Here is a 12,397-nt window from a genome sequence, read left to right as displayed (position 1 = left end):
TAGAGTGTTGCATACGCCAATGAAACCACACACGTATGATAATGTGCATTTTTCTGCCTGTAATCTTCTTTTCCCAACATGCATTTATGGTTTTTCTCGATCCCCACAATTTCGTCAGAAGAATTTTAGTAAACTTTTGTGGAAAAAAAGCCAAATGCAAAAGCAATTTACATGCAAAATGTAGCCGTACTGATCATCAATTACGCCACCAGCATACAACGCCGCAAATGTGTGTGTATATGTATGTATATATATATATATATGTATGTATATACCAAAATACAATAAGGTCCGCACTCTCAGGACTTCTTAAAAGGAAAAAATGATTTATTGTAGAAGTTACAGACTGACGTTTCGGCCTGTTCCCAGGCCTTTCTCAAAGTAACAATTCAATATTGAAAATGCATTTTATACACATGATAAGGTGGGCAAACAACAGTCTGATTGACGTGATGTAATTGTCAGCATTTAGCGACTGCCAATCAAACCAACTTTCATTGCTGCACATAAGTGTTGCTTAAATGGTTAATTTATCTAAACTCATTATAGGGAACCAAAAGGCAAGTGTTGCTACTGTGTATAATACATGAGGATCTAATAAGACATGGACAACTCGTTCTACACAGGTATGGGACCTGTTATCCAGAATGCTCGGGACCTGGGGCTTTCCGGATAATGGGTCTTTCCGTAATTTGGATCTTCACACTTTAAGACTACTAGAAAATTATGTAAACATTAAATAAACCCAATAGGCTGGTTTTGCTTCCAATAAGGATTAATTATATCTTAGTTTGGATCAAGTACAAAGTACTCTTTTATTATAACAGAGAAAAAGGAAATCATTTTTAAAAATTCGGATTATTTGATTATAATGGAGTCAAGGGGAGACGGTCTTTCCGTAATTTGGAACTTTCTGGATAATGGGTTTCCGGATAACAGATCCCATACCTATGCTCAATCCATCTCACGAGAGTTTGGCCAGCATATTGAAAATACAGTACACGGCATATTTCAGCTAAATGTATTTTCGGTTGTATATGTGGTTTTAAAAACAACGCCCTGTGTGACCTCGACCTTAAGGGGTTATGAAGTGTACGGGGGTATATAGCCAAGACAAAGGGGGCCCAGTGAGGAACTGTGATCAAACTGCATACCCTCCCTTTAAATGATTTGCAAAAGAAATTGCTATCCCTTTCTACGAATAACAGGCCTGCATAGAAACATTGAAGGCATTGTGGCAATAAAACTGATTATAAACAAAATTAAGCCAGTGAATCACTAATTAAAAGTTAAAAGGTTTTTATTAAGCTGACATAATAAAAAATTGGTACATATTGACCCTTACATAATCCAATTTACGCATCTCATACCCTCCGGTACTTAATTATAAGTGTCGAAATATGACCGGAGGGTACGAAACGCATAAGGTGGATTATTTAAGGGTCAGTATGTACCAATTTTTTATTATGTCAAAATAATTTTGACTTTTAATTAGTGGTTCACTGGCTTAATTTTGTTTGAAATCAATTTTTGAGAGTGCCCTGGGAGCCGGAGTGAAATCCCAGAACCTATATTGCCCTGTGTGGACTGACTATTTGAACTCCCCTTACACTGAGGTATTTTTCTAACATTGTGGCAATAAAAGTCTTGCTTGGAGGAGAGTTAACTTCTGTTACAAAACCAACAACTTTAAAACTGCTTTAAAGGATAAGGAAAGCTACCAAAGCAGTTTATTGAAAATGGATTAGCCACAATAGTGCACGCTATACCACTATATTTTTTCTGCTGAATGCTTTACCATACCCAAGTAAACAGCTCTAGAAGCTCTCTGTTTGTTTAGGATAGCAGCTGCCATATTATCTTGGTGTGACCACTTCCTGCCTGAGTCTCTCCCTGCTCACTCATAGCTCTGGGTTCAGATCTAAGCAGGGAGGGGGAAAAAGAGAGGGGGGGAGAGAAGCAAACTGAGCATGCTCAAGCCCTTGAGGATTAAGCTGAAAACAGGAAGTCTGATACAGAAGCCCATGTGTACACAATAGAAGGAAAGAAAAGCAGTGTTTCTTTTGACAGAGGACTCAGAGCAGCATTATTTTGATGGTTTACTGGTGTATTTATATAGACCTTTCTGATAAAGCTTACTTTATTTCAACCTTTCCTTCTCCTTTAAAGCGTATTGGAAAGTTGCTTAGAATTACATTTTCTTTCATAAAACAACCCTATATTTGAAGTGATAGTTCTAAAAAACTTTAAAGCACAGGCCAGTGTTAAACTAGAAAGAACCAATCAAGGTAAATTAAGTGGACCCGTCACCGGAAAAAAATATTCAAAATCTTATTTTATCACATTAGTCAAGCAAAATGAAGTTTAATTGCACTATATAAATTATTTGAATCTTGTTTCCTTCAGTCTGGGAATTCATAATTATAACAAGCAGGCAGGAGCCATTTTGTGGACACCGTTATTAAGACAAGTCTTGTATCATCTCAGAATCTTGTTTGTGCACCAGAATGGGGGAGCTGATGTCCATCCCATGCACTGGCTACACAATTAAATGGTTAAGAGAACTGGGGGAATGTGGGGAGAGCAGTGACATCTAGGAAAGGCTGAATGGAAAGTGAAAGTAATTGTCTGCCCCGCCTCTATGCCTAGGCATAGAGGCGGGGCAGACAATATTTGATTGACAGCTAAGATTTTTAAATGAGTTTACAACAGCTATGAATGCTTTAATAAAAAATAGAAATTGGATTTCATGTTTAATTTGAAAAGGACTTTTATTATACAGATTTTTGTGTCTGGGTGACGGGTCCACTTTAAATTGGGATGTGTGTATTTATGGAAATTTGAAGGTATGTTTAATTACTTATAATTTTTGAATGAAGAAAAAATATACCAAAAAACAAAACAAAACAAATACAGCTGCCCAGTACAAAAAAACTGAAAAGATGTATTTTTTCTATTTAACAAAAAGACTTTGTGGAAAGGAAATAAATGGCCCTTCCTTGTGAATGATAAGAGCTGCTGTAAGAGACAGACGCTCGGAAACAAATGAAGCCTTTTGTGCTTCTGTGTAACTTCAATCTCAAACGGAAACCACAATCTTTTTTTCTTCTTCTACGATTGTCTTTTACCCACAATCTGTGTTGAGTATAAAACCCCACCTCAATGACAAGCTGCAGAATTTTTTTTCTTTGTAAGAAACAAAACTGAAATTGTTGTGTGAGCTTGGTATTTAGGACAGTTTCACAGCAACTTCCTGTTAAAAAGGAAAGAGATTGCGCAAAAACTCAGAGAAGTGGGCTGTGCGGTATTTCAATAAAGCACATTTTATTTTGTCAATGAAGAGAGGTACTGGCATTAACACGCGGTTTTTGAGAATTCTTTCAAAGTCATTCTTAACTCAACTTCAATAATGAATTCTGGTACAGGTATAAGATCTTCCAGATAAGGGGTCTTTCCATAAGTTGGATCACCATATCTTAAGTCTATAAAAAACACTAAATAAACACAACAGAATTGTTTTGCCACCAATTTGGAGCTTCCGTCAAGTACAAGGTACTGTTTTATTATTAGAAAGAAAAAATAAATTGTTTTAAAAAAACTAGAATTACCTACTTACAGTATAATGAATTCTATGGGAGATGGGTTTATGGTAATTTGGAGCTTTTTGGATAACAAGCTTCCAGATAAAGGGTCCTGTTGCAATATCAGTTAAAGGGGTTGTTCACTTTTAAATTAACCTTTAGTATGATGTAGAGTGATATTTTGAGAAAATTTACAATTGTTTTTCATTTATTATTATTTGTGGTTTTTGAGTTATTTAGATTTTTATTCAGCAGCTTATTTCAGCAAACTGGTCGCTAGACTTGAATAAGAGACTGGAATATCAATAGGAGAGGGCCTGAATAGAAAGAAGAGTAGTCAAAAGTAGCAATAACAATACATCTGTAGCCTTATAGAGTATTTGTTTGTAGATGGGGTCAGTGACCCCATTTGAAAACTGGAAAGTATCAGAAGGCAAATAATTAAACAAAAATAAAAAAAATGAAGGCCAATTGAAAAGTTATCCTGTGTTTAATCTTGCTGTTTATAAAAGATAGCCATCCTTATAAATCAACATAATACAGCAAGAGCAGCCACAAAGGAGCTAAAGGATCCTAATTGCACATATTTCAGCAGTATTTAGTAAATATTTACAAAACATAATAAAGCAATGCAATTACAGTAGGTAGTAATCATGGAAATCTTGGAATGCAAATTTAAGTTTAATAACCAATCTCTTTATTCCCTAAAGTTCCTAAACAAGTGCACGAGTCACCACTTATTAACAGAGTGAACATAATGAAAGACATAAACCTCACTCTCTCTCTATAATGAATAAGGTACAGAGTATTAATACTGTTTAATTAAATAGAAGCTAAAAATATACACAATAGAAGTATTTGAATAAGAATCCTAGCTCCCAAAACTATTTAATTAAATAGCCATTTTGTCAGATTAGTATTGGCAGGCAGAAGTTAAACTCTCTGTGGCCCAAATATCCCTGGTATCACTACTTTTTACTAGAAATTCACAGGTACAGGATCCGTTATCCGGAACCCCATTATACAGAAAGGCTAGTTGTTGGCCTGTTCATATTTACTTGCTCCCTATTACACTTCCACAGGCAACATGTGAGAGAAGCCATTCCTGCAAGGGAAACGCTCCATTTAAGAGGCACAGCAGAGTTACCCTTAAAGGAGAACTAAAGCCTAACTAAAGAAGTAGGGTACAAATGTTGCACATTATGTTTTAGGTTTCTATACCAGCCAAGGCAACCACAGCCATTTAGCAGTAAAGATCTGTGTCTTCAAAGATGCGCCAGTAGCTCCCCATCTTCTTTTCTGCTGATTGACTGCACATGCTCTGTGCTGCTGTCACTTACTGAGCTTAGGGACCCACTCACAATATACAGTACACATAGAATAGAAATATAAGGCTGATACAGATAATTACTACATGGCAGCTCAGAAACCAGTGCAATTAGCATCAGAATTTAATAATCAGCCATGTAGCATCAGCTTATATTACAGACCAACCACATTTTCTGCTTGATAATTTGAGACAACCCCTAAGCTTAGATTCTCAGCAGCTGCTACGAGCCAATTGAGCATGTGAGTGTCACAGACACTTTTCAAGATGGCGACCCCCCTGTGACAAGTTTGAAGTCCTGGATCATTGCTGCTATTAAGAAGTTGAAACTTTAGGCTGAAACAATAAGTTCAGTATATAAAATATGAAATTTATAGTCATACAAATTTTTATAGTTTAGTTCTCATTAAGGTTTCCTGTCAGGTAATTATTATTAAAGGGGTGGTTCACCTTTAAGTTAAATTTTAGTATGTTATAGAGTGGCAAGTTCTAAGAATTTTTTGACTGGTCTTCATTATTTTTTAGTTTTTTTTTTTAATTATCTGCCTTTTTCTTAAGACTCTTTCCAGCTTTCAAATGGGGCTCACTGACCCAATCTAAAAACAAATGCTCTGTAAAGCTACAAATGTATTGTTATTGCTACTTTTTATTACTCATCCTTCTATTCAGACCCTCTCCTATTCATATTCCATTATCTTATTCAAATCAATACATGGCTGCTAGGGTAATTTGGACCTTAGCAACCGGATTGCTGAAATTGAAAATTGGAGAGCTGCTGAATAAAACATCGAAATAACAAAAAACACAAATAATAAAAAAATGAAAAGCAATTGCAAATTGTCTCAGAATATCACTCTCTACATCATACTAAACGTTAACACAGAGGAGAACAACCCCTTTACGTATCAAATAAATACTTTATGTGGTTTTTAAAAGCATATTCTTATGACAATAAAGAGAGAGAGAGAGATCTAATGTCTTATGGTCTATCAACATTTATGGATTAATATGTTTATTAGCAATGTTTATTAGTATATTTATTGAATTATACCCTACTTTGTATGGAATATTTAGAAGTTTGATTTTTTTTTTTTAGGGAACCTGTATTTTTTTTTTTTTTTAATGAAGTGGGACTAATTACCGAAAATAAATTAGCATTACTATGAGCACTACCTTATTTGTGTGTAATTTTAACAAGCATATCCAAGACTATTTTTTTAGCCAAGCATATATGCAAATGAATTCCATTGATGTAAAATGACTACCTTTATTCATAAGCCAACTGATTATTGGTTTGCTGCACTGTAATAATATTACATATACAAAAAAATAACACATTGGTAACAAAAGTAAACAACATAAATACCACTTCATCATCAACCCACAAGAGAGTTTAGTTTTTATCAATATTTCATTAGTAGGGGAAGCCCAAAAAATAATTACTAACAAATACGGGGGAACCAAAATTCCCCCAGGTTTGTGTGATAAAATAATTATACGATTACAAAAACTTTGCCACAACCACTGATCAGAAAACATAATTTGTGTGATTCTACTAGGGAGGAACCATTGTATCTGGTACCGAAATTGTGTGACTAGCGGCAGTCGCATGATCTAGAGGGTGCAGATATAACTTCCTCCAACTAAATTTGCGAGAAATGCCTAATGCACTAGAGCAGTGGTCTCTGATTTGTTCAGTTCGAACACCCACTTGAGGCCTAACATTTAGCCAGGGACCCCATTAGCCCATAACCAGGTTACAAACATATGAAGCATTGCTGTATCGGCCAAAATCCGAAGAATATCTATACTTTAAATAAGCGTTCACCCAAAATCTTACCATAATGGATGTTCTATATGTTTCATTCAAAATGTCCCTAAGTGGCCTTCAGGCTGGGCTCCACTAAGGCTCTGAGTGACCATCATGTTCCATTAGCCATAAGTATCCATACCGATCATGTGACTACATTGGCAATTGTAGCTGGAGGGCTAGTGGTTGGAAAGCTCTTTAGGGGTTATTTAAAGGGCCGGTTCTGAAAAGAGGCACAAAGTTTGTATGAACACCTAAAGTCATGTCACTGGACGCAGTGAAATTATGAGGGATGTACTGAATACAAGTTTTCATTGCCTATTTAAATTGCCCAGATTCAGAAAAATCCTGAACCAAATACAAAGCCATATCATAATGAATTTTAAGAGAAAATGATTGTAGAGAAATGAAGCAGACACACTGACGTCTGCTCCTTTTCTTACAATATTTTTATATGTAAGAAGTCAAACAAGTAATATTTTTATACAACTTACAACTGGTTTTCAGCAGCTCTGCTGTTTGCAGTTTCGGCAATGTGGCTGCTGTTGCCCAAATTACCCTAGCAACAATGCACTTATTTTAAAGGGGTTGTTCACCTAACAAAACTTTCTCTATTTGTGGTGAACAATATGAAAACAATTGAACTGAAAAATGTGTTTGGGTGGTGAACAACCCCTTTAATCAGAAACTAAAATATGAGTAATAAAAAGTAGCAATAACAATATATTTGTAGCCTTACAAGTCATTTGTTTTTGTAGATGGGGACAGCGAGCCTCATTTGAAAGCCGGAAAGAGTCAGAAAAAGAAAGCAAATACATCAAAAACTATTTAAAAAAAAAAAAAAAAGACAAAATGAAGGCCAATTGAAAAGATGCGTAAAATTAGCCATACTGTAACTTTAAGATGAACCACTCCTTTAAGTATTCTAAAATTATATATATATATATATATATATATATAAAATTCTTATAGATGGACCTGCACTCCAAATTCATGTGAAAAAAAGGCTTTTATTTATTCATCACTCGTGCATCCAACAATTCGACCCACTGTGGGGCCTTTATCAAGTATCCTTGATCCAGATGACGCAAAAGAAGGAGCAAATGTCTTGGCTGGCACCAGGGTTGACCACAGAGATAGTCGGTAGGCCCCTGACAGAGCGACGGACCAAGTAGTCCGATTACTCACTGAAGGTATTACAATATGGTCTTATTGCAGTTATATGTGATCCGGAAGATCAGCACTACTTCCCTTTGTGCTGCACAGTCTATCTGGACAACCTCGTTAGATGCGCTGGCTTCACAAACAGTGTAATACTGCCCGTATGGTGGTGAGCGAGAATGAGGTCTTTCACTAAATTCGGCGCTCCCAACAGGGCTTTCCTGTGAAGAGTGAAGTCCAAATGGGGAAGACTAATAATCTGTGCGGCGATCTAGGAGACGGGTGGCCCCCTGTATGACAGCAGGGAGCTCCCTTCACAGTGACATGTAAAGGGACGTGGCCAATGGACTGTCAGTAAGCCGGCAGAGTTGCTATAGGTGCACAAAAGGAGATCACTCGTTTGCAGACCTCGGCGGCAATCATGGAATGTTATTAGTGACACCTTACGTTGGTCCGACCACCGTCAAAGGGGCAAATGGTGGGCGCTCTTCGTTCTGTGTGTTACAATCCCACTCTGCCGATAAGGTAATCGTTTATGGTTGCGGTTCGAAACGTTGAGGCTTAATAATAAAACATTTTTTTTTTTCACTAAAACCCTGCGAGTGCCGCAATATATATATATATATATATATATATATATATATATATATATATATATATATATATATAATTGATGCACCCCTAAATGATTTAAATACTGGTAAGAAATTTGAAATGAAACAGATCAGATGATCAGACGCAAAAGAAGGAGCAAATGTCTTGGCTGGCCAATGTATGCTTTCATGTTTTCATTTACTCTTGATTCAAACAAAGATGTACAGGATTCTACAAACCAACCAAAAACGTAGGGCACCGTCACCCTGGGCTACTTCCTCATGGGTGAGAGTCTGCTGATGTTGTCTAATGTCTATGGAGCAATGAAGTCAAACGTCAGACAGCTGGTTCTTTTCATCAACACTTCCCCTTCTTTATAAGAAACAGCCAGCTCAATGTGGCTTGTGGGTTGTGTGCAGATTAGCCAAATTTTTAACATTTAGGATTTGGCTGCAAGATAAAGCATTCATAAGCAGCCAACTGCATGTGCCATCATGAATATCAGTAATAATCTCCAAGGTCTTGCACACCAACAGCCTCCTCACAGAATCATGAAGGGGTTGTACAGTTACACCAGTTGCCACTAAAGGAGAAGGAAACCCAGTGGGCGCAAAAACCCTCCCCCCTCCCCTGTGTTGCTTCCCCTCCCTCCTCCCCCCTGGCCTACCTGTCCCGCTGGACAAATGCCCTAACTTGTTACTTACTCTTCTGCGCAGGTCCAGTCTTCGGAGTTCATAGGCGCCGTCTTCTTCCAAGCCGTCTTCTTCCTGCTTTGACCGGCGCATTCGCAGTAGGAGCATTTCGCCGGTACAGATCTACTGCGCATGCGCCAAAAGTCATTAAGTTTTCCGATTTCACTTCGTGACTTTTGGCGCATGCGCAGTAGATCTGTACCGGTGAAATGCTCCTACTGCGCACGCGCCAAAACGCCGGTCAAAGCAGGAAGAAGATCGCGTGGAAGAAGATGGCGTCTGTGAACTCTGTGGACTGGACCTGCGCAGAAGGGTAAGTAACAAGTTAGGGGCATTTGCCCAGCGGGACAGGTAGGCCAGGGGGGAGGGGAAGCAACACAGGGGAGGGTTTTTGCGCCCACTGGGTTTCTTTCTCCTTTAATCTATGGCTTAGGCCACTTTGGTGGTCACCATTTCCAAGGGTAAAATACTGGCAATAAAACCATGGGTAATCCAAAACATTTCCCTTCGAAAGTAATACTGACTAGCCTGCTTGCGTATCTGCCCTCTACTGCCAGTAACCCACTTACACATAAGCAGAACACTCTCAGCTCATCACAACCACATTTAAAGCACAAGACAGAGTGGGGGAAAAATGGATGCCTCCAGCACAACGCCTGAAGAAGGACAACAATAAGGGCGTAATGTCACAGAAAAGATAATAAGTTGGAATTCTCTATTGGTGTCACGACTGTACATATACCCACGGGCAAGGTTCAACAATAAAGGTTAAAACAGCATTTCAGAATTGTTCCCTATTACCTGTTAAAGGGGTGGTTCACCTTTAAGTTTACTTTTAGTATGTTATAGAATGGCTGATTCTAACCTTTCAATTGGCCTTCATTTTTTCTTTTTGAATGATCTGCTTTCACCTGCTGATTCTTTCCCATCTTTCAAATGGGGGTCACTGACCCCATCTAAAAACAGTGTGTAAGGCTATACATTTATAGTTATTGCTACTTTTTATTATTCATCTTTCAATTAAGGCCCTCTCCTATTCATATTCTAGTATGTTATTCATCTAAATGAATGGTTGCTAGGGTCATCTGGATCATAGCAATCAGATTGCTGAATTTGCAAACTGGAGCGTTCTGAATAAAAAAAGCTATATAAAACTCAAATAAAAAAAATAAAAACCAATTGCAAATTGTCTCAGAATACCACTCTGTAAAGGTGTACAACCCCTTTAAAGGGGAACTCCGGCTTCCAAACCAAAATTTGATAAAGAGGCATGTCTTGTGTGACATGGGCCAGAAGAAATAAAGTTTTGCAATTCTGCTATGCGATGTAACTATTTGATAGGCTAAGTGTATGTATATGTAATATATATATATATATATATATATATATATATATATATATATATATATATATATATATATATATATATATATATATATATATATATATAAACATATAAGAACTTCCCAAGCAACGCAAAGTATATAAATGTTTTTTGGGGGTTTGCTGGCCCTTTTAAGTGATTCCTCAATGATCTAAAAAATGACAACAATCGGCTAACTGTACCCCTGGCCGATGCATTTTTGGTGAAAGGGGACACCCAGCCTAGGAGATAATCAACTAGAATTAATGAAGAGGTCCTGAAAAACTTTGCACTCAGCAGTGATTTTAGATTTCCTTATCCTTTAAAAAAGTGTGCCTGTATCTGTGGGTGTTAATTTTCTACAGTATTGTTGTGTTGCTGCCTAAAGCATTATAGATTACTTAATAAAGTTCAATTATTGGACCCACTTGCAATAAAATCCCTATTGATATTATATATATATCAAAGTACAGATTCCTTGAAAGTCTGCAACCGTTGACTACAATAATCAAATGGATATCTTCACTCTATAGAGTTTTATGAGACTGGCACTCAGCTCTGTTCCGAGATGTAATGTTCTACAATTTTCACCAAGCAGTCACCCAATCACACACCGTATCTCCATGCCTGATTTGTAAGAAAACTCCTACAGTACAATCCAAAATCCATGGAACTTAAACTGGATCCAAGTGAATGGCATCACAGTTGCAAGACTATGATAAAAAGTATAAATATTTGTTCAACAATGCCTACAATACACATATAAATCGATACAGCCAACTCGACTAATAAAATAATGGCATTATATTGGTATGGGGTCTATTATCTATAACGCTTGGGATTTTCAAATAAGGTTTTTCTTTGTAATAGAAAAGCCTATACCTAAGTATACTGACGCTAAAAAACAACTTTTTAAAATATGAATGTACATCAAAAGTAACCTGTAGGTCATGTTGATTGTTTTTTGCTGAGAGGTCTGTTTAATGTTCCTAAACCTGACTGTTTTGCCAACCTGACTGTCCCATCTCAGCCTGTCAGTTTCTAATGCGAACGGACTCCTGCTGCACAAATATGGCAGCCCCCTCATAGACGAGCACGGGGAGTCAGATGGGTAATGTTTTGAGCAAATACTTTATGGCAAAATTACAAGTAGCAAACAATGCCAATACTATGATAGATGTAAAAATGGTTTAATTTCTGGTGTCAGTGCTGTTTCTCTTTAAGAGATTTAAACATTACATAAAGCCCAAAAGACAGTTTCCCCCAATATTGATTTATACAACTTACTTATCACCACATATAAAGTACTGTTTTATTATTACACAGAAAAGCACTCGGCTTTTTTGGGGTTTTTTAAAATGTGAACTTTTTACTTAGAATAAACTCTGTGGGAGATGGCCTTCTGAAATTCTGAGCTTTATGGATATCTGATTTCTGGTACAAAAAGATTCCATACTTGAACGACATTCATTCATGTGCATCCCTCTGTTCATAGGTCTTTACTATACAAGAAATTCTATTTATACGCTGCACTACATGGCCCATGGTAAGTGGTAGATGCAAGCATCTCGTGGCTCCTTGGGAAAGAAACAAAATACTCAATATTGCCCCCCCCCCCAAGTGAGGTTGCCACCTTTTCTAGAAAAAAATACTGGCCTTCCTATATATTTATCTTTTTTTCCCTTTTAATAACATTGGGATCAGCCATCATTTTTACCAGCCAGGCCGGTAAAATACCAGCCAGGTGGCAACCCTACCCCCAAGTAGGGGATAGGCAAAGTAAAGCGATGGGCTGTTATCGCTTGTAAGTCGATGGGAGTTGCCGCAGGGTGGTCAGTGCTGCCAGTAAGCGGCTGTCAGTTGGCAATT

The 12,397-nt window shown here is 37.3% G+C and overlaps 1 protein-coding gene across 2 annotated transcripts in view; it reads right to left on the bottom strand.

Moving 5' to 3' along the window:
• rasa2.L (RAS p21 protein activator 2 L homeolog) overlaps positions 1–12,397 on the bottom strand; it is a 68,057-nt gene that overhangs the window by 54,573 nt on the left and 1,087 nt on the right. The window contains exon 1 of one of the 2 annotated variants that reach the window (XM_041563484.1): positions 6,749–7,091. The exons of the other annotated variant lie outside the window; for it this stretch is intronic. The gene's annotated coding sequence lies outside the window, so the exon portion shown is untranslated. Of the gene's footprint in view, positions 1–6,748; positions 7,092–12,397 lie in introns of those variants that run through there. 2 annotated transcript variants of the gene reach the window in all.

This window comes from Xenopus laevis, chromosome 5L (assembly GCF_017654675.1).
Source record: "Xenopus laevis strain J_2021 chromosome 5L, Xenopus_laevis_v10.1, whole genome shotgun sequence".
Taxonomy (NCBI): Eukaryota; Metazoa; Chordata; class Amphibia; order Anura; family Pipidae; genus Xenopus; species Xenopus laevis.
This window is presented reverse-complemented; position numbering and strand designations above follow the sequence as displayed.